This window comes from Pristiophorus japonicus, unplaced genomic scaffold (assembly GCF_044704955.1).
Source record: "Pristiophorus japonicus isolate sPriJap1 unplaced genomic scaffold, sPriJap1.hap1 HAP1_SCAFFOLD_75, whole genome shotgun sequence".
NCBI lineage: Eukaryota > Metazoa > Chordata > Chondrichthyes > Pristiophoridae > Pristiophorus > Pristiophorus japonicus.
Genome location: NW_027254666.1, coordinates 2953082 through 2974842, shown reverse-complemented (window position 1 = coordinate 2974842; position 21761 = coordinate 2953082). Strand labels below are relative to the sequence as shown.

At 46.7% G+C, this 21761-nt stretch overlaps 2 non-coding genes across 2 annotated transcripts; one reads left to right on the top strand and one right to left on the bottom strand.

Annotated features, from left to right (window-relative positions):
- Positions 1-11039: 11039 nt before the first annotated feature.
- Positions 11040-11111, bottom strand: trnaw-cca (transfer RNA tryptophan (anticodon CCA)). The gene has a single exon. It is a non-coding gene; the product is annotated as a tRNA-Trp (tRNA).
- Positions 11112-21201: 10090 nt separating this feature from the next.
- trnan-guu (transfer RNA asparagine (anticodon GUU)) lies at positions 21202-21275 on the top strand. The gene has a single exon. It is a non-coding gene; the product is annotated as a tRNA-Asn (tRNA).
- Positions 21276-21761: the final 486 nt, after the last annotated feature.

Here is a 21761-nt window from a genome sequence, read left to right as displayed (position 1 = left end):
GAAACTTTAACCCTTGATGAAGTTTTATCTCCAATCTGATTTTACACACTCTGTATTTGAGTAGATTAGTTTTAAAATGTTCATTGCTCATGCGACAATGTACCCTTAACTGCTTTTGTTCAATTTTATTGCAGGCAAGTTTTTGCTTCACAAATAATGTTTCCGCCCAGGCTCGCAACAGAGACCTTTCGCATGTGAGGCAAACATGATAACCGCTACACTACGGAAACTGCTGCTTAGCTCAGTGCCCAGAGAGAAGTGTTCAGCTACAAGCTGAAATGCTCAATCCCTCTCTCTGCAAAAAGTTCCTTTCACAAACATTTCTCTGACCAAAACTGCACCAAACAACAATGTTCTCCTTTCAAAGTCAGTAAACTCCCCAATTTCCACGTCTGCAATTTTAAGGACAAGGACTGAAAGCCCTTTGCGATCAGAAAATTGCCGGAAACCCCTGTGGTTAATGACAGGGCTTTTGATGGTTGATTTCCGTACACACCTTGTGTTATGTATTTAACCCTTGGCCACCTGTATCACACCACCACCAGAGGGCCGACCTGTTGGAGTCCCAAGGGATTCCAGCATCCATTGGGAGCATGGTATATAAGCACTCTGGAGTCTTATTAAAGGAGCTAATGTCACACTTACTCATTGTTCACAGTACTCACTTTCATTCTTTATTATGAGCGTATCAATTGGCGACGAGACAATGAACAACCACACGAAAATGCAAGTAACAGTTGGTATAACTTGATAACAGCACAGCTGGCAATGGTTGCGGAATATATTCGCGCAGCCAAAACGCACAATGACAACGTGGAACTGCACGGCACCGAATCCTCAGGGAAAAACAATTATAGGCTTTGTCCCTGAATGGGCTACGATCCACCAACCTTGCAGTTAATAGCTGAATGCACAAATCCATTGCACAACAGAGACTGATAGATGCACATATTGCAAGACATCCCTGTGATACCTTCACAGAGCACAGCACACACAGCTTCCTAACATGCAGACTGCTCTCTCGGAACTCTCCGGAAAGAGCCTGTTCTGTTTAATGATTAACTGTACAGTTGCATTACACAATACGTCCACATCCACAGTGTGGCGCTACAAGCATTACATGCTTACAGACATTACAATCCCAAACTAGGGTGTAAGTCAGTTAAAGCTTCAGATTGCTCTGACCGGGATGGAACTTGTTCACTCTCAGTTGTACTTTTCCCAAATAAAGGGTGGGACATTCATTGTGGATGTGTGGAAGCAGTCTGGTCCCGCACACTGCAGACACTTCCATGTCACCGCCAACCAGCTCTCCCACAACCGGTGTGATCTACCTTCCAGCCTTCCGGTGCCTTGTCTGTGACGAAGTATTCTGATTGTCCCGAAGCCGGTATCCTTTGTCATCAATCGGGTTTTAAGTTGTTTCGGTAATTTTTACCTGCTGGACAGTCGAGGCACAAATTGTAGAGTGGAAAACTTGCGTGGACCCCGGTTTTCTAGTGGTTGATTTTCCTGGTTGTGTCCGTCGGTCGCGGTGGTCCGGTTGATGCCTGTTACCAAGTCAGTTGGTATTGATGTTCCACTGATTGGTTTTTTGAAATTCTTTTCTCCGATGTCGTGATGTCTCTTCCTGTGTTATCTCGCCGTTTGCTCTCGATCTTGATCTTGTTGTTCCAAAGTAATGGTCAGAAAAATAGATTGCTCTTGGTACGATAGGCCCCCAGTTATACTCTGAGAGGCTGCTTAATCTTCGTGCCAAATCTAACGTTTCTTTTGTTTAAGTTTTGCTGCCCATTGATTTAAGTGGTCTTCTTTGTATATGTTTTGGCGGACTAGCTAACTGAGACTTGATTAAATGTTTTAATCTGGTGTTGATAGACTTTGGGATGGTGATACTCCTTATTTATGAACTGATGAACTCTTGTCCATTGTAATAGCACTGCTTTGGCTTCGGGAAGTCTGGGCTGAGCCAGATATTTCTATACATGTTGAAAAGGTGTTGGAATATGAATGTGATATTTGGGTCCTGTGGGTGGGATGGATAATGTTTCTTCCGTGGTCGATTGTTTAAATGCTAATGTTTTCTGGGAGCCTGACTATGGTTGAAGAGCTCCCCTAGACAAACTGATTAGCTACAATATCCAAACTCTAAATCCCACCCCTCTGTCACTGCAGCTTTTCCCCACAGGCCCAAACATGCCTTTTAAAATCCCAAACTTGGTTAAGAATTGTACATTTCATCCATATGCTTTTTAGAATCCCAAACTTTATGTTTAATAGTCCTAAATCGAATTTCCTTTTCAGTGAGTCTAAACACTGGGGGGTTTCCATGAATTTTGGAATCTACATAGGCAGTCCCTCGGAATCGAGGAAGACTTGCTTCCACTCCGAAAGTGAGTTCTTTGGTGGCTGAACAGTCCAATACTAGAGCCACAGACCCGATCACAGGTGGGACAGATAGTCGTTGAGGGAAGGGATGGGTGGGACAGGTTCTGCTGTCTACACTTGATTTCTACTGGCACTCGGCGTTGAGACTCGAGGTGCTCAGCGCCCTCTCGGATGCACTTTCTCCAATTAGGATGGTCTTGGGTCAGGGACTCCTGAGTGTCAGTGGGGATGGTGCACTTTATCAGGGAGGCTTTGAGTGTGTCCTTGTAGAGTATCTGCTGCCCACTTTGGCTCGTTTGCCATGAAGGAGTTCCGAGTAGCGCACTTGCTTTGGGAGTCTCGTGTCTGGCATGCGGACTATGTGGCCTGCCCAGCGGAGCTGATCGAGTGTGGTCAGTGCTTCAAAGCTGGGGATGTTAGCCTGAATAAGGCTGTTGATGTTGGTGCATCTGTCCTCCGAGAGGATTTGTAGGATCTTGCGGAGACATCGTTGGTGATATTTCTTCAGCAACTTGAGGTGTCGACGGTACATGGTCCATGTCTCTGAGCCTTACAGGAGGGCAGGTATTACTACAGCCCTGCAGACCATGAGCCTGGTGGCAGTTTTGAGGGCCTGGTCTTCAAACACTCTCTTCCTCAAGCGGCCGAAGGCTGCACTGGCGCATGGAGGCCGTGTTGAATTTTGTCGTCGATGCCTGCTCTTGTTGATAGGAGGCTCCCGAGATATGGGAAGTGGTCCATGGTGTCCAGGGCCGCGCCGTGGATCTTGATGACTGGGGGGTAGTGCTGTGCGGTGAGGACAGGCTGGTGGAGGACCTTTGTCTTACGGATGTTTAGCGTAAGGCCCATGCTTTCATACGCCTCAGTAAATACGTCGACTATGTCCTGGAATTCAGCCTCTGTATGTGCGCAGACGCAGGCCTTGGTGAGGCCTCACCTGTAATATTGTGTACAGTTTTGGTCTCCTAATCTGAGGAAGGACATTCTTGCTATTGCGGGAGTGCAGCGAAGGTTCACCAGACTGATTCCCAGGAGGGCAGGACTGACATGTAAAGAAAGACTGGATCAACTAGAATTTTCTTCACTGGGATTTAGAAGAATGAGAAGGGATTGCAGAGAAACATATACAGATCTGATGGGATTGGACAGGTTAGAGGCAGGAAGTATGTTCCCGATGTTGGGGAAGTCCAGAACCAGGGGTCACAGTCTAAGGACAAGGGGTAAGCCATTTAGGACCGAGATGTGGAGAAACTTCTTCACTCAGAGAATTCTGAACCTGTGGAATTCTCTACCACAGAAAGTTGTTGAGGCCAATTCGTTTGATATATTCAAAAGGGAGTTAAATGTGGCCATTACGGCTAAAGGTATCAAGGGTATGGAGAGAAAGCAGGAAAGGAGTACTGAGGTGAATGATCAGTCATGATCATATTGAATGGTGGTGCAGGCTCGAAGGGCCGAATGGCCTAATCCTGCACCTGTTTTCTATGTTTTTATGCTTCTATGTTTCTATGCAAAGCACAGAAAAAAATGGTTGAAGTATCGACTCTGCCTCAGTTAGCATTTCTTTCATTGTGCAAAAGAAGGTGAGGGGTTAATTAATGATGCAATCCCGTGAAAGCAACACAAAAGTTGAACAAAAAAACATGCCGTGACTGGCAGGTGAGCGCTGCTTCTGACACCCGGTGGGAATGGGCGGGGATTTTAAAGCCTCTTGGATTGTGAAACCTTCAGATAGTCAAACATTTCCGATGTGCTGTATCGACCTCGTGGCGCAACGGTAGCGTGTCTGACCCCAGATCACGTCGAGGTCACTGTTCTTCAGGGTAATTCGGGAATTAATATTTTCTTTGCTGTTTGGCAAAAACCAGACCCTTGCTCCAAGGTCTGTCTCACTGTTTCCCCGGTGTCAGGCAGAGATACTCCTGCTGCCCTCATTTATTTCATGTGACAAGACACAAAAGTTGAAAATAAACCTGCAGTTGGCCACATATTGCCCTAAATAGTCAGGATGGCCGAGCGGTCCAAGGTTCTGTGTTTAGGCCGCAGTCTCCTCTGGAGCTGTGGGTTCACATCACACTTCTGACACTTCCTGTTTTTAATCATTAAGTGAAACTCATTGTTTGACACCACGACCAACGCCTAAAAAGTTGGATTTTGCAGTCCACCTGCTCGCTTAACACTTCCGTCTGACCTGGTGCTGAAAGTGGAGATGTTTCCGCAGTGTAGCGGTTAACACGTTCGCCTCACACGCGAAAGCTCACCAGGCGGGATTATTTTCTGGAGCTTTCTCCTCATGCATGCTCAGGGGCGAGTTTGTTCTCCTGTGAAATGTCATAAGATCATAAGCATGTAAGGATTAGGGGCCAGAGTAGGCCATTCGGCCCCTCGAGCCTGGTCCACCATTCAAGAAGATCCTGGCAGTTCCTCGACAGCAGGTTTAAACATCTGGGGCAGAGCTGTAATCAACGACAAAAAGGTGCATTGTGCAGAAGCCCAGATAAATCAGTCAGTAGATCATGAGATAGTAAATCTCAGGGTCAGAGGTGCGAGCCCACGTTTGGTGATTATTTTTCATCGAATTATATAATCAGAAGTTTACAGCACGGAAGGAGGCCATTTCGGCCCATCGTGACCGTGCCGGCCAATAACAGGCTCTCCAGCCTTATCCCACTTTCCAGCTCTCGGTCCATAACCCTGCAGGTTACGGCACTTCAGGTGCACATCCAAGCACTTTTTAAATGTGGTGAGCGTTTCTGCCTCTCCCACCCATTCAGGCAGTGAGTTCCAGACCCCCACAACCCTCTGCGTGAAGACATTTCCCCTCAAATCCCCCCTACACTTTCTACCAATGACTTAAAATTTATGCCCCATGGTTGTTGACCCCTCTGCTAAGGGAAATGGGCCCATTCTATCCACTATATCAAGGACCCTCATAATTGTATACACTTCAATGATGTTTCCCCTCAGCCCACTTTGTTCCAAGAAAAACAACCCCAGCCTATCCAATCTGTCCTCATAGCTAAGATTCTCCACTCCCGGTAACATTCTCGAAATCTACTCTGTAAGTCTCCAGTGCAATCACAGTCTTCTTCCTGGACAGCGGTGACGAGAACTGCACGCAGTACTCCAGCTGTGGCCTAACCATTGTTTTATATTCAAGCATAATCCAGGCCTCGGCTAATAAAGGCCAGCATTCTGCATGTCTTCTTAACCAGCTAATCCACCTTGCCTGCTACCTTAAGGGATCTGTGGACATGCACTCCCAGGTCGCTTTGTTCCTCTACAATTCTCAATGTCCTACCATTTAATGTTTAATCTCTTTCAATTGTGTCTGTAAGCACTCAAGTAATGACTCCATGAGGCAAGGTATTGTACTTGAACTATGTTGACCTTAGTCCATTTGTTGCAGTTCCTGAGTGAGGGTACACTATGGTGAGCTCCGTTTTATACCTGGTTACCTGTCGTGTACAGGTGATCCCGAGGTCTCCACCAGTTGCACCCTCTGGTGGTACAGGCATAGTGTGTACAGTGTGAAGTTACATCCAGTAGTATTATGTAACTGTACATTGAGTGTACAGGGAGTATACTTATACTAAACAGACACAACATCACTCTCCCCTTAGTCTTGTGCCACTTGCCGTTGCATTGTGTGCTCTGGCGCGAGACTTGAGTGCCCAAAGCCCTTGCATCTTGTCAATGCTTTGGCTTGGTTCTCTCCCTGTGGACCCCCAAGTCCTTATTACCACGACATTGGGAAATGTTCAGCAGTGGATGGTTGGAGGTTGCAGTGGGGGTTGAGTGGGTTCTGGGTGTGATCCATGTGTGTCCATGGCTTCATACATCCATTCCCCCCCCGGCACCCTCCGCCCCCCCATACATAGACCATGTGTGTGGCTCAACACCTGCATGTGCAAACCTGTACAGACAGAAAGAACAAAAAAACATCGGATTAGTTACATCACTGTTTGGGTTCTGCAGTCGTGGAACAAGTACATTTTACAGGTAAGGTACATACGTGGTATCACAGTCTTGCCCCTGGGTTGTGTAGGTGCAGGTGGGTGAGGACACTACTTCCAGAGTAACCAGACTGTGTCCAGGTTGTCTGATAGCGGCGCTGTGTCCCCTGCCAGCTGGGTGGGCTCAGATCGCTCACCTGGCTGAGTCTCAGAGCCTTTACCGTTGCCTAGTGATGGGCAGAGCCACATAAGTGTGTGGCCTCCTTGTCCTCCTTTGAGGGCTGCGGTGTCTCCCTGCTGCTCTTCAGCGATAATGGGAGCCTGGTCATCCCAGGTCCTGTTGGGAGGTCAGGAGGGTGCTATCCGCTCGCTCCCAGTACTGGCCCTGGTGGCCAGAGAGTTAGAGCCGATCGGGTGCAGGGTACCGGTCGTGGTGCCTTTGCCGTCCGCTGATGACTGGCCCTGCAGCTGGTATGCTCCCTCTGTGTGTGGCCACACTCCCTGGGGTATCACATTGGTCCCGGAGGGGCAGGCTACATGGTCGCGGAACCTGGGTGCTGACGGGACGTTGCCCTTGGTTTTGTCGGCATGCTTGTAAATCCCAGCATCGCACGTCATCACTTCGTTTACTCTCACAATACTTTGGTTCTGACCGCAATTGCCCGACTTATCATGATTAGTTACATTTACAAACTTGAAATTGTCAGTTACATCTTTTACATTTGTATCACCATCATCGCTATATAAAGAGTGGAAATGTCCCTTTAATTGTGATGGGTTGCCGGTCTCCTTTAAGAGGGTCTTTCAATCTTTACCCCAATCCAGTTCGCCGCTCGGCGTCACGTGTTGCTCCCTTGTGGTCTGGCTGCCGCCATCTTGACTTCAGGTCCTTCACCTCGTGGTTCAGACGCCATCTTCTTTCTCTCCATGAGGTAGGCTGCGGTGATCCTTTTGTCCCCAGGTTCTTCCACGGAAGACAGGAAGTTATCTTCTGCGTGAATTTTCTTCTCCGGAGTCCTGCCACTGGAGCCTGGAAGGTGAGGTCTGGTTGTTTTGGCTGGATCATCTCGCCGTTGGGTTGAGCGGTCTGTGTCGTCGCCGCACAGTCGAGTTGGGCGGTTGGTTTTTCAGGTGTTGTGCTGGATGCAACTTCGGGGCCATGGGGGATGTCGATCGCTGGAGGTTGGAGCTATTCCCAGCTCCAATTGATCTTTTTCATCCACCTTCTTCCTAATAGCTTTGGACCATCCCCAGCAACGGTCCACAAATGTAACCTGTGCATCTCGCCACCATGGGACACCTGGACATCCACGCTGCCAACGACTGGGATGTATCGTTTGTGTAGGTGAGCAGTTTCACTTCGATCGGGATCATTTTAGGTCGTTCGATTAGATTGTCCCAGAGTTTCTCAAAGGCTGCCTGATTCATCAGTGACTGGCTCGCCCCTGTGTCCACCTCCATCGTGACTGGAACATCGTTGACTTCATCTTCCATTTTCAACGGGGAACTCTCGGTGGTGCAGGTAAACACTCCGTAAACCTCATTGTCGCTGGACTCCGGATGATCAGCCAACTCTCCATCGACTCGGTGAGTATGATTTCTCTTGCATATTCGCTGGAGGTGGCCCTTCATGTTACAGCCTTTGCAAGTATAGTCTTTATAGCGGCACTGGTGGGCCCTGTGATTTCCTCCACAGCGCCAGCATGGGGTTGGCCGGTTGACCCCATGTGGCGGACTCAGGATTGTGGGACTCGGGGTTCTGTTCTCTCTTCCCTGAGAGAGACTGCTAACAGCAGCCCTGCCTCTAAAAGGCACCTTTCGGTTCACAGTACTTGCCGGGTTAGAGTCCTGGGGGTGAGACATCCACTTGGAATCGCAGGCCGAGATCATGAACGCCTGGCTCACGTTAATTGCCTTCTGCAGGGTGGCCGTGGTGTCCGCAGAGAGCAGCCTGTGAAGAAGGCCCTTGTGACCGATTCCAATAACAAAGATGTCCCTTAGTGCTTCGGTGAGGTGATTGCTAAAATCACATGGTGCAGCCAATCGTCTCAGGTCTGCAGCATATTTTGCGATTTCTTGGCGTTCGGATCCACCGGTGGGGAGAGAACCGGTGTCTGGCCGTGAGGATGCTCTCTTTAGGTTTGAGCTGTTCCTGTACCAACCTTACGAGCTCAAGATATGTTATTGTCTTCTCTGGGACTAGCAGGTCCCTGACAAGGCCATAGACGGTGGGCCCACAACTACTGAGTAGGATAGCTCTGCACTTATCAGCCAGCGAGGTCGGGTCGTCTCCCCCCATGTCATTTGCAATAAAGAAGTGTTCGAGACTTTCCACAAAGGCCTTCCAATCTTCCCCATCGGCGAATTGTTCAAACGTGCCAAGGTTAGCCATTGTCACATGGAAATTCGTATTCTCGTCACCAGTTATTGTTTCTGTAAGCACTCTAGTAATGACTCCACGAGGTAAGGTATTGTACTTGAACTGTGGTGACCTTAGTCCACTTATTGCAGCTCCTGAGTTAGGATACAGGACTGTGAGCTCCCTTTTATATCTGGTTACCTGTTGTATGCAGGTGACCCCGAGGTCTCCACCAGTTGCACCCTCTGGTGGTACAAGCATAGTGCATACAGTGTGAAGATACATTCAATGGTCTTATGTAACTGTACATTGAGTGTACAGGGTGTATACTTATTTTATACATGCACAACAAAGATCATCGGTTAATTAATGGTGTTTTCCCGTAAAAGCAGGTTAAAATTTAACAATGATTTAATTTCTGCATTTAGAAAGACATGGGTTAATCACGGATAGTCAGCATGGATTTGTTCAGGGAAGATTTTGTCTGACTCACTTGATTGAATTTTTTGAGGAGGTAACCAAGTGGATTGATGAGGGCAGTGCGTATGATGTAGTGTATAAGGATTTTAGCAAAGCTTTCGCCAAGTTCCCACATGGAAGACTGGTCACAAAAGTAAAAGCCCATGGGACCAGGGCAAAGTGGCAAGTTGGATCCAAAATTGGCTCAGAGGCAGGAAGCAAAGGGTAATGTTTGATGGGAGTGTTTGGGACTGGAAGGATGGTTCCAGTGGTGTTCCACAGGGCTCAGTGCTAGGTCCCTGGCTTTTAGTGGCAACATCAATGATCTAAACTTAAATATAGGAGGTATGATTAAAATGTTTTCAAGTGATACTAATTTAATCCAGAGAAGTGTGAGGCTGTGCATTTGGGGAGGGCAAACAAGGAAAGAAACACACATTAAATGGTCCGACATTGAGAAGTGTGGAAGAACAAAGGGACCTTGGAGTGCATGTCCACAGATCCCTGAAGGTAGCAGGCCAGTTGGATAAGGTGGGTAAGAAGGCGCACGGAATGCTTGCCTTTATTGGCTGAGGCATGGGATAGAAGAGCAGGTTGGTTATGCCTGAAATGTATAAAACACTGGTTAGGCCACAGCTGGAGTACTGTGTGTAGTTCTCGTCACCGTATTACAGGAATTATGTGATTGTATGAGAGGGTACAGAGGAGATGAACGAGGATGTTGCCAGGCGTGGAGAATCTTAGCTATGAGGACAGATTGGATCGGCTGGGTTTGTTTTCATTGGAACAGAGGAGGCTGAGGGGAGACAACATTGAGATGCATAAAATGAAGAGGGGCCGAGATATAGTAGATAGCAGAGGGGTCAACAATCAGGGGGCATATATTTAAAGCAATTGGTAGAAGGTTTAAAGAGGATTTGAAGGTAAAATTCTTCATGCAGAGGTTTGTGGGGGTCAGGAACTCGCAGCATTAAAGAATGGCGGAGGTAGATACCACATGTAAAAAGTATTTGGATGTGCACCTGAAGTGCCGTAACCCAGAGCTGGAAAGTGGGATGAAGCTGGATCGCCTCTTGTTGGCCGGGGTGGAAGTGATGGGCCGAAATGGCTGCAAACTTCTATCATTCTATAATTCGATGAAAAATGTAAATGTCCAATGTGGATGTCGAAACCACGACCCTGAGATTAAAAGTCTTATGTTCCACCGACTGAGCTCGCCAGGCCTCTGCCAAACATACCGTTCTCTCACTGATTGCAGACAGGCGCCTGTTGGCTCTGCCCCAGATGTTTAAACTTACTGTCGAGGAACTGCCAGGATCTTCTTCAATGGTGGACCAGGCTCGAGGGGCCGAATGGCCTATTCCGGCCACTAATTCTTACATGCTTATCATCTTATGAACTTTTCACAGGAGAACAAACTCGCCCCTGAGCATGCATGAGGAGAAAGCTCCAGAAAATATTCCCGTCTGTGAGGCGAGCATGTTAACCGCGACACTGCGGAAACATCTCCACTTTCAGCACCAGGTCAGACGGAGATGTTCAGCGAGCAGGTGAGCTGCTGAATCCCAATTTTAAGGAGTTGGTCGTGGTGTCAAACAATGAGTTTCGCTTAATGATTAAAAATAAGAAATGTCAGAAGTTGGATTCAAACCCACACCTCCAGAGAAAACTGCGATCTAATCACAGCACCTTCGACCGCTCGGCGGTGTGTGTGGCCACCTGCAAGTTGATTTTGAACTGTTGTGTCCTGTCACATGAATTAAATGAGGGCAGCAGGCGTATCTCTGCCTGTCACTGGGGAAACAGTGAGACAGGCCTTGGAACAAGGGTCTGGTTATTGCCAAACAGCAAAGAAAATATTAATGTTGAAAGAACAGTGACCCCGACGTGATTTGAACACGCAACCTTCTGATCTGGAGTCAGACGCGCTACCGTTGCGCCACGAGGCCTACACGATGTGCTTGAGATGTTCTTCTATATGAAGCTTTAACAACACAAGGGGCATTAAAATGCCCGTCCATTTCCACCAGGTGTCAGAAGCAACGCTCACCTGCCAGTCACCGTATGTTTTTTTCTTCAACTTTTGTGTTGTTTTCATGGAAAAGCATCATTAATTAACCCCTCACCTTCATTTGCACAATGAAAGAAATGCTAACTGAGGGACAGTCGATTCTTCAATCATTTGTCCTGTGCTTTGGGGAGCGGGCAGGGCAGTGGACCTGAGTCCATGATCGCATCGGCCATGATCGTATTAAAAGACTGAGCAGGCTCGAGGGGCGTATGACCAACTCCTGCTCCTATTTCTTTTGTTCTTATGTTCTTCAGCATGTTAACCCATTTTACACACCGTATTGCCGATGTCACCAGGAATCTGGGGCAACTTTTGTCAAATTTAACAGCACCGGTTATTCCTTCCGTGCAGAGAAAATAGAATCAGTCGTGAAGATAAAATCCCATGGTGATCATTTTCAGATTCAACGCAGTAGGATTTCAAATAAAGTGAAAGAATTGTACAGTGAAAAGATTTGGAAGTTTTATTTGTATTTGTATCTTTAATTAAACTTTGTGGCGTCTGACTCCCGTTCATGCCTCTGCTGAATAAGAAAGGAGGGTTTGACGTTGACCAGACTGCACTGCCCCTGATATTTGTGAGCTCATCCTTTATATTCAGTGGTTTCTCGCCCTTTGATGGGCTGCAGTGTAGCGGATATCACGTTGGCCTCACACGTGAAAGGTCCCCGATGGATCCGTTTTCTCTCACTGAAAGTTATCTATTTATTGGTTAAATAAAGAGCAATTCAGGAATAAGGGAGCCCTTTTACCAGGAGTATAAATAGCAAATAACGACAGCAAACGCTGGAAATCTCAGCAGGTCAGGCAACATTTTCCAGGAGACTAAGCTCTCCTCCGATTGTTCTCTTATAGCAAGTTTAAACATAATGTTTCTACCCAGAATCAAACCCGGTACTTTTCACGTATAAAGCAAATGTGATAACCACTACACGACAGAAACCTCTGGCAAAACAGTCCCAACAGAGGGGAGCTGACCAGTGAGCTCCCTCTGTGCTGATCAGGAATGTGTTGGCTCACCTGAAACAACTTCTGTCCCACACTGAAAGTTCTCAATCCTTCTCCTCCGCTGCCCTTTACAGAAATGTCACGGATCACCCAGCCACCGTGTTCACTTCCACATCCTCACAGTGGGGCCACAGAGGCTCCTACCGTCTCCCCGCGATCAGTGAACTCGCCCAGTTTACTAAATTAAACCCGGAACACGTGCCCGGCAAAGGGCAGGGGAAGCCAGATAGTCTGTAAGCTTGGTCTATCGCAGAAAGTATTGGTATTCATGGTGATTACAGCAATTATTAATCGTCTCACAGTCCTCAATTATTTTGATGCGATGAATTGATCGAGAATTGAAATCAGTTTAGTGCGCCGGACCTTAACCCCTCGACCACCAGGGAACGGGTATGATACATGTAGATATATTTATATATGAACCTGAATATCAACGGCTCGCTACCGAGACCTCATGGTGCAACGGGAGTGCGTCTAACTTTGAGTGAGAAAAATTGTTTCACAGTGATACCCATTTCATCTTTTGTTCCCTTTTAAACACTAGAAACTGAGACAGGGGGAATAAATAGGGAAATAAAAGCACAGGGATAAAGACAAGAGGAAGAGAGAAGGGGAAAGATACTGTCCCCAACCGGAGCTAATGCAGAAACCCCTCTGCTGCGCTCGGGGTGGCCACCCACAGCCTGGAAACACAAACGGGAGAACACCAGCGGCAGGTCGGGCCATAAAAGGAACGGCGAGCGGCCCTGGGAGCAGCTTGGAGGTCCCGGGAGACGACTCCAGGGAGCAGTGCGAGCTGGTGCAGGAGGGCGGCGGCAGCGAGGAGTGACGTCATCAAGGTCCAGGTCTGTGATTGGAGCGTGGGCAGATACAGCAGGAGCATCGAGAACGGGCCGAAGGAGCGGCGAGAGACTGTAGAGGGACGTGATCGGGGCCCAGGGGAGGCATGAGTTTGGGACCAGCGGCCCAGGGGCAGCACGGACCAGCCCACACTGTGATATGTGTGTGCACTAGGTCCGTGCAGCAGAGCTGTTCGCCTGTCGTCTTGGTTAACCCTTGCCACTGAACCAAGACCTCGCTCTGTCAAGCCCATGTGATGGCTGTAGTGCAACGGCCACCACACATTAAAAAAATCCACGCACAGGCATCTTCCACCCTTTGGGATGTAGTTCGGGTCCTTCATTGAAACACCTGTGAACTCATCCTTTTTCGGCGTGGAAGCAAGTCATCCTCGTTTCGAGGGACCGCCTATGATGATGATGATGATGATGGATACATTAACGTCGCAACAGCTCAGTGACTGCAGGAGTGGGACCGTGCGGCGCTTCAGAAGACATGTCGAAAAGGCAAAGTCACTGATTCCGTCTCATGTGCTGCTCCGATCAAGAACAGCAACACACACTAAAAATGCTTCAATAATGGTGACATCTTATCTCCACGTTTGCTAAGCAGGTGGTTTGTTGGTCGAGGGGTTTGATTCTTGCTTCGCAGTTGTTACTTGAAATTTGCAGAAAAATCCTGGCTTCAAATCCCAGTCCAGCCTTGAGTTTGCATTGAAATTCTGCAAAGAAGGAATTACGTTTCTGCAGCGTCTGTCAGGAACTCATGATGCCCCAAAGCGCTTTACAGCCGTTGAGTTGCATTTGAAATGTTGTCATGTGAGGAAAGATGTGCCCAAATCACCTCAACTCTTTGCAAACGAGTTCATAGAATCAAATACGATTACAGCACAGAAGGAGGCCATTTCGGCCAATCGTGTCCGCGCCGGCCAACAAGAGACTATCCAGCCTAATCCCACTTTCCAGCTCTAGGTCCATAACCCTGCAGTTCAGGTGCACATCCAAGCACTTTTTAAATGTGGTGAGGGTTTCTGCCTCTACCATCCTTTCAGGCAGTGAGTTCCAGACCCCACAACCCTCTGCGTGAAGAAATATCCCCTCTAAACTTTCGACCAATTACTTTAAATTTATGCCTCCTTGTTGTTGATCCATCTGCTAAGGGAAATAGGTCCTTTCTATCCACTATATCTCAGACCCTCTTAATTTTATACACCTCAATGAGGTCTCCCCTCAGGCTCTGTTCCATGGAAAACAAATCCAGCCTATCTAATCTGTCCTCATGGCTAAGATTCTCCACTGCCGGCAACATCCTCGTAAATCTCCTCTGCACCATCTTCAGTGCAATCATGTCCTTCCTGTAATATGGCGACAAGAACTGCATGCAGTACTCCAGCTGTGACCTAACCTGCCCCACCGACCCCATCTCTTGTATTCTATGCCTCGGCTAATAAAGGCAATCATTCCATATTTCTTCTCAATCACCTTAGCTACCTGGCCTGCTACTTTCAGTGATCTGTGGACATGCACTCGCTGGATTCTGGGGAGGACCCAGCAGATTGGAAAACTGCAAATGTAATGCCCCTATTTAAAAAAGGAGGCAGACAAAAAGCAGGAAACTATAGACCAGTTTGCCTAACATCTGTGGTTGGGCAAATGTTGGAATCATTTATTAAAGAAGCAGTAGCAGGACATAGAAACATCGAAACATAGAAAATAGGTGCAGGAGTTGGCCATTCGGCCCTTCGAGCCTGCACCACCATTCAATAAGATCATGGATGATCATTCAGCTCAGTACCCCTTTCCTGCTTTCTCTCCATACCCATTGATCCCTTGAGCTATAAGGGCCACATCGAACTCCCTCTTGAATATATCTAACAAACTGGCATCAACAACTCTGCGGCAGAGAATGCCACGGGTTAACAACTCTCTGAGCGAAGAAGTTTCTCCTCATCTCAGTCCTAAATGGCTTACCCCTTATCCCTTAGACTCTGACCCCTGGTTCTGGGCTACCCCAACATCGGGACCTGTCCAGTCCCGTCAGAATTTTATATGTTTCCATGAGATCCCCTCTCATTCGTCCAAACTCGAGTGATCTCTCGATCCCTTGATTCCCAGAGACTCGAAAAATCTATCTAACGCAGCCTTGAATATATTCAGAGACTCAGCATCCACAGGCCTGTGGGGCAGAAAATTCCAAAGATTCATATCCCTCTGAGTGAAGAAATTCCTCCTCATCTCTGTCTTAAATGGCCGACCCCTTAACCTGAGACTGTGCCCCCTCGTTCTAGACACTCCAGCCCGGGGGAAACAACCTCTCAGCATCTACCCTGTCAATCCCCTTCAGAATATTGTGTGTTTCAATGAGATCACCTCTCAATCTTCGAAACTCCGGAGAGTATCGGCCCATTCTACACAATCTCTCAACTTAAGACAGTCCTCTCATCCCAGGAATCAATCTGGTGAACCTCTGTTGTACCACCTCCCAGGCAATTATTTCCTCCCTCAAATAAGGAGACCAAAACTGTGCGCAGTACTCCAGGTGTGGCCTCACCAGGGCCCTATACAATTGTAGCAAGACTTCCTTACTCTTGTACTATGGGCTATATATTAGGTACTATGGGGCGAGTGCCCTGTTTTTTTTGCTCGGCAAACATATTTGTATTTCCTTCAGTGTACTCCTTACTCTTCAAGGGTTAGATTTTCCCCAAGAAGTTTTGTCGGCGCACTGACCTCAAGTGCACCGATTTTGCACGCTGGAAACGGCTCGGGGAAAAACTCGCCCCATCCTGGCCGCTGTGTACAGTCCCCGGAGTCCTGGCGTGGTGTCGATGGTAAAGTGGGGGGCGGAGCCAAATGCCTGCGCCGAAAACACTGCCGGCACCTTCGCGCATGGGCAGCAGGGAGAGAAAACTTGGCACTTTGCCATTTTTAAACAGTGTCAAACCCGATGAAAAGCACAGCAGCTTCTCAGCTTCTCCGGTCGCTCGACGGGCTCTCCCCCCGTCCCTCCCCGATAAAACGCACAGCTCCAGCAGCTGCAACTTCTCCGATCCACAAGCTCACACTTCTCCGGTGTGAAGAGGCAGTATTTCACCTTCTCTCTTCCTCTTGTCGATATCCCTCAGCATTGTTTTCTGGATTTATTACCCCGGCCTCATTTTATGTGTTTAAAAGGGAACAAAAGATGAAGTGGGCGACACTCTGGAACAATTTCTGTCATTCAAATGTATCTATTTAGTGAAGTGAAATAAAGAGCAATTAAAGAATAAGGGAGAAGCCACTGTCACCCTTTTGACAGGAGAATAAACTCGCCCATGGCTGTTCATCCACAGAAAGTTTAAACATAATCTTCCTGCACGTGATGCTTCCGCGTGGAAAGCAAACGTGATAACGGCTCCACTGCGGAAACCGCTCTGACCAGAAGTACAGCAGAGGGCAGCAGACCAGTGAATGCCTTCTGTGCTGATCGGGAATATGTTGGCTCACCTTAAACAACTTCTGTCCCTCACTGACAGCTGTCAATCCTTCTCCTCCACTGCCCTTTACACAAACATGTCACTGATCCCCACCCACCACCCCACATCCCCATCGTGTTATCTTCCATGTTAGCACAGTGGGCCGCGGAGGCACCTACTCTCTCCCCGCGGTTAGTGAACTCAGTCAGTCTGTAAAATTAAAGGGGAACAAGTGTCCCGCAAAGGGCAGGGGAAGGAAGAGAGTCTGTAACCTGGGTTTAATTGTTTGTCAAAGGCTACCCGTCCTGTTGTGTATTTCCAGCAGTTTCCTACTTTCACAGGTGGAGATAACGGGGCTGTACCATGCTCAAAAAATACAATGAGCTCGGGATAAAAGTTCCTCACATACTCAGGGCAAATTAAATGATTGAAGTTCTACAATGGATTAATTAATGATGTTTAAATCAATGAATCTTTTTTTCCACATGAGATGCATGTAACTCTTTCTTCTAAGGTTTTAATTTTGATGGAAGTGCAATTTCCCTGGCCGGAAATCGACCCAGGGCCGCGGTGGTGAGAGCGCCGAATCCTAATCACTGGACCACCAGGGAATGCTGCATTGCTGCATCGCTGCATCGTAATGCTTGGTGTCATTATTGTCCTTTTCAATCCACTTGTTTCACACCGAAACACATCGTAACCGTGATCTGAATTTAACGCCACGTCATTCTTTGAAATCACCTTTAAATGATTGGGTAAAACCACTCCTTATACCACGAAAAACAGCTTCGATTCCAGGTCAGGGCGGTAACTTCTGTAACAGCTTTTTTCAATTCAAAACCTTATAAAATTGAAGACATGCAGCTAATAAGAAAAAATAAGAATTAATTAAATCACAGTTAAATAACCGATAACCTTTTTCAGGATAAAATAAATATTAATATAGCTACTGAGGGACAGTAGTATCTTAAATCATTCATTTTCTCTTTACATGTGATGAATTTTTATCCCGATCTCATTTACGTGCTGTATGAGAAATTGTAAGTGTTTATGACTCAGTTGTAAAACCATTGATTGTGTGTGTGTCTATTCTTGATAGGAGGAGCACTTGAGACCAAAGTTCCAGTTCGATATATGCATCAATAGAATCAATTTTCACCAGTTCCTTTAAACCCAATAAAATAATTTATTTTGATTGGACTGGATGGAGGAACATGATCCATGTAAAAAATTGTTATCGTTTTACTTGTGCTGAATGGTCATAAAAGTATTGGAGTGGGAACTCACTGAATAACAGCAAAGCTTGCAATGTTTGCGGAATATATTCGTGCAGCCAAAATGCACAATGACAACCCGGAACTGTGCGGCACCGAATCCTCGGGGAAAAACATTAAAAGGCTTCGCCCGGAGATGGGTTTGGATTATCCACCTTTCAGTTACCAGCCGAATGCGCTAAACCATTGGTACACAGATACACACTGCAAGACATGCAACACCAGGGTGTCAGTCAGTTAAAGCTTCAGATTGCTCTGACCGGGATCGAACTTATCCACTCTCAGTTGTACTTTTCCCAAGTAAAGTGTGGGACATTCATTGTGGATGTGTGGAAGCAGTCTGGTCCTGCACACTGCAAACACTTCCATGTCACCACCAACCAGCTCTCCCACAAACGGTGTGATCTACTTTCCAGCCTTCCAGTGCCTTGTCTGTGACGAAGTATGTTTCAAAAGTTTTGGAATAGTTGGTTCCACGGTGTAATGGTGAGCCCTCTTGATTTTAAATCTAGCGATCTGAGTTTAAATCTCGGTGAAACCTAAATTCTTGTTGTCCCAGCTGCTGAAAATTTTGGACAAACAAGTGAAAGACACCTGGTGCTGGTGGGCAGTTTTGTTGCCTTTTTCATTGATGCTTGATCTACAAGTCTAGTTGTCAAATTGTGTGCTCAACCGTCAGTTATCTGCTACAAATCAGCGGAGGACAAATCACTTTGTTGTCCAATGCTGCCTTTGTCTGCACAATGTGTGCTGAGATTATCTGTGCAATATGCATTCCGCAGGATGAATAAAAGCAATGCTTTTTGAAATGCAGGCACTGCATGTTTTGCACTCGATAAAACGTTGCATTTTCTTTTCATAAATTTTACATTAATGCATTGCAATGCCAACGCACTTTTTACGTGGCAAGATCGATAATTAGCAGAGCGTAATGAAGACATCGCAAAGTTTCTGTTTAAAGAATGGACTCAGTCGAGAATATTTTGTGGATTTTATTTTTCTGAGGCTATTTTCCCTGTGCTGGGGTCACCCTGCGCAGATATGTGAAAAAGCTGGTTTTGTTAAAAATCCAGAGACCGCATAGCAGTTCGCTGGGACAAAAGAGCTGTCAGTCATCCATTGACAAAAGAGCTGTCGGCCAGGAAGAGGGGCCACTGACAAAGCCACTCTAATTTGTAAAAGCACTTCTCACCTCCATCTCAGAAGGAGACACAGAACAATGAACCCACCAGCCTGGCCAGCCAAGGAGGAGCTGGGTCGTTCCCATCACTGACTAAGTACCCGTGCTTAGAAACAAAGGGGTTTTAAAGATTGGCGGGAAAGATAGGGGTAGCAAGACTCCCAGAAAGACAGGGTCCTTTCCACATTATTATTAGCTTGGAGCTTGGTGTGAAGCTTGGAGCTTGCAGCTTGCAGCTTGTGTCTAGAGAGAGCCCCCTCTCCCTCTCGCTCCACCGATCGATGTACCAGAGGAAGGGGCCGCAGTACTGCAGAAGAAGCCACCGAGACTGATGACCAGGCAGTGAATTCCCACAGCTGAGCTGAGCAAGGAAACGGGCTGCGTGTGGTGGTGAACATGGTCGCGAGTGTCCCAAGCCAGTAACCATATATCCCAGGCCAGCTGGGTAAGGGCTCAGAGTTTTCTCAGAAGGGAAGCTTTTCAGGGCTATTCTGGGGAGGGTAATTCATTGGTAGGGGTGGGGTTAGAATCCACCAGGGAATTACTGCGTGTTACTAGGTTCATTTCTGTACTGTATGTATGTTGTTTGTAACCGGGATTTTATTCTCCACAGAGAAAGTGATTTAGTTTAGCAGTGCATGTTTTAGACAGTGTATGTTAGACCAAATAAATATACTACGATTTATCACTGAAGCATCCCTTTCCGTGACTCATTTAATTTACACTCTGAATAATAATTCCCGGATCTAGAACTTTCGTAAGGTGGGGGCGATTCAAACCGTCCATCTGGCAATTGGGCGAGGATCACAAACACTTACAATATTTACTACAGGATATACTTGCTTTGGAGGCAGTTCAGAGAAGGTTCACTGGGTTGACTCCGGAGATGAGGGGGTTGACTTATGAGAAAAGGTTGAGTAGGTGGGGCCTCTACTCATTGGAATTCAGAAGAATGAGAGGTGATCTTATCGAAACGTTAAAGGTAATGAGGGAGCTTGATAAGGTGGATGCAGAGAGGATGGTTCCACTGATAGGGGAGACTAGAACTAGGGGGCATAATCTCAGAATAAGGGGCTGCCCATTTAAATCTGTGATGAGGAGGAATTTCTTCTCTCAGAGGTTGTAAATCTGTCGAACTCATTGCATCAGAGAGCTGAGAAAGCCACGACATTTAATAAATTTAAGACAGAGATAGATTCTTAACTGATAAGAGAATAAGGCTTATGGGGAACGGGCAGGGATGTGGACTTGAGTCCATGATCGGATCAGCCATGATCATATTAAATGGTGGAGCAGGCTCGAGGGGCCATATGGCCTACTCCTGCTCCTAGTTCTTAAGTTCTTATGTTCTGAATAGCGACACACAAAAAAATGCTTTGATCATGGTTACACCTTATCTTCACATTTGTCAAACAATTGGCTCGTTGGTCTCGGGCTGTGATTTCCCTTGGAGTTGTTAATTGAAATTTACGAGGGTTCCCAGAGGAGCCCTGATATTGCTCGCATATTTTGAAATTGCATCGAACTTTTGTAAAGAAGGACTTGCATATCTGCAGCGCCTTTCAGGAACTCATGACGCCCCAAAGCGCTTTACAGCCATTGAGCTATGTTTGAAGTGTTGTAGTTTGGGGAAAGATGTGCCCAGATCACCAAACATGTACCTCAACTCTTTGCAAAGAGTTTGGTGCAAATAATCAGGCGTCTCTGGGACTTGGACTTTCTTTGAATAAGTTCTGCTTGTACCTGCATTCAAGCTTGAAACAGCAACTGGGCTTCCATCTCACGGGACGTTTGGGGTTGATGTGCCTTGCTTTCAATCTTTGAAATTTCACCAAGCAAAGAAACGGTGAAAACAACTGTCCCTGTAAGCATTTATTTCCCGTTTAATCACAGGAATATCCGCAGTCAGGAGCTAAAAAGGAATTCAAACCTAATACTGGCTTCGGGACAATCAGAATACTTTGTCACAGACAAGGCACCGGAAGGCTGGAAGGTAGATCACACCGGTTGTGGGAGAGCTGGTTGGTGGTGACATGGAAGTGTCTGCAGTGTGCGGGACCAGACTGCTTCCACGCATCCTCAATGAATGTCCCTCCATTTATTTGGGAAAAGTACAACTGGGAGTGGACAAGTTCGATCCCGGTCGGAGCAATCTGAAGCTTTAACTGACTGACACCCTGGTTTTGGATGTCTTGCACCTTATACTTCCATCAGTCTCTGTGGCGCAATGGGTTAGCGCGTTCGGCTGTTAACCGAAAAGTTGGTGGTTCGAGCCCACCCAGGGACGAAGTGTTTAACTGTTTTTCCCCGAGTATTCGGGGCCGCACAGTCCCAGGTTGTCATTGTGTGTTTTGGCTGCACGAATCTATTCCGCAAATGTTGCCAGCAGTGCTGTTATCCAATTAGTTCCCACTCCAATATTTTATGAGCATTCAGTTCAAGTAAAACGATAACAATTTTTTACATGGATCATGTTCCTCCATCCAGCCCATTAGAAATAAATTATGTTATTGGGTTTAAAGAAACTGGTGGAAATTGATTCTATTCGTACATATATAGAACTGGAACTTCGGTCTCAAGTGCTCCTCCTATCAAGTATAGACACACACAAAATCAATGGTTTTACAACTGAGTCATAAACACTTACAATTTTAAACCATTCTCATACAGCGTGTAAATGAGATAGGGATAAAACTTCATCACATGTAAAGAGAAAATGAATGATTGAGGATACCACTGTTCCTCAGTAATTATATTATTATTTATTTCATTC